The sequence below is a fragment of the Mustela nigripes genome, chromosome 16 (assembly GCF_022355385.1).
Source record: "Mustela nigripes isolate SB6536 chromosome 16, MUSNIG.SB6536, whole genome shotgun sequence".
NCBI classification, from domain to species: Eukaryota; Metazoa; Chordata; class Mammalia; order Carnivora; family Mustelidae; genus Mustela; species Mustela nigripes.
The window spans coordinates 48,996,946-48,998,283 of NC_081572.1; positions in this window are offsets into that span (position 1 = coordinate 48,996,946).

The window sequence follows — 1,338 nt, forward strand, 5'->3', positions numbered from 1 at the left end:
TGACAGACAGAGATCACAAGCAGGCAGAGAAGCAGGCAGAGAGAGTGGAAGGGAAGTAGGCTCCCCGCTGAGCAGAGAGCCCGATGCGGGGCTCGATCCCAGCACTCTGGGATCATGACCTGACCCGAAGGCAGAAGCTTTAACCCACCGAGCCACCCAGGCGCTCCTGCATATTTTTTCTTAATGGGCTAGATATTTTAGGCTTGCGTGCCATGTGGTCTCTGTTGTAACTGCTTATAACTCTGCATTGTAGAGTGAAAGAAGCCTTAGACAATAAATAAATGAAGAATCAGGGTGGTGCTCCAGTAAAACTTTATTTTAAAAAAAAAAATTATTTATTTATTTGACAGAGAGAGAGAGAAATCACAAGTAGGCAGAGAGGCAGGCAGAGAGGGAGAAGCAGGCTCCCTGCCTAGCAGAGAGCCCAGTGTGGGGCTTCATCCCAGGACCTTGAGATCATGACCAGAGCTGAAGGTAGAGGCTCAACCCACTGAGCCACCCGGGCGCCCCTCCGGTAAAACTTCATTTACAAAATGTGTGGCTATCTTTGGGCCAAAGGCCACAGTTTCCTAAACACAAACTTATAAATTGGACACAATCCCAGTCATGACGCTCGCAGGATTTTGATGGAAATCCACAGCCTGATTCTAAAATTTATTTGAGAAATTGGAGAATCTAGAATATCCAAAGCAATCTTGAAAATGAATAATAAAGAGAACTTGCATCGTCTTACTTTAATACCTAACGTAAAACCACAAAAATCAGGACATGTGGTATTATATTAGTAAAAGGACTGACAGATCAACAGAATAGAATGGAATGCCCAGAAAGAGATGCATATTTGTATAGTCAGTCGATTTTTAATATGACACCAAAACAATCCAATGAGGAATTTTCAACAGATAGATTTGGAATTACCATAAGTCCTTACGGAACAAAACAAAACAAAACACCTCAGTCCCTACCTCATACCATATAGAATTCAAGATTAATTCAAGATGAATCATAGATATAAAAGCTAAAGCCGTAAAGCTTTTAGAAGAAATCAAGAGAACATCTTCAGGATTGGGCGGGGGTGGGGTGGGGCTGGTAAACAAAATTTCTTAGGTCACTGAAAAGAACAATAAAACAAAAATTGATGAGACTGTATCAAATAAAAATTTCTGCATTTTGTCAGGCTCCATTAAGAAAATAAATAGGGCACCTGGGTGGCTCAGTGGGTTAGGTCTCTGCCTTCGGCTCAGGTCATGATCTCGGGGTCCTGGGATCAAGCCTCACATCGCATTGGGCTCTCTGCTCAGTGGGGAGCCTGCTTCCCCCTCTTTCTCTCTGCCTGCC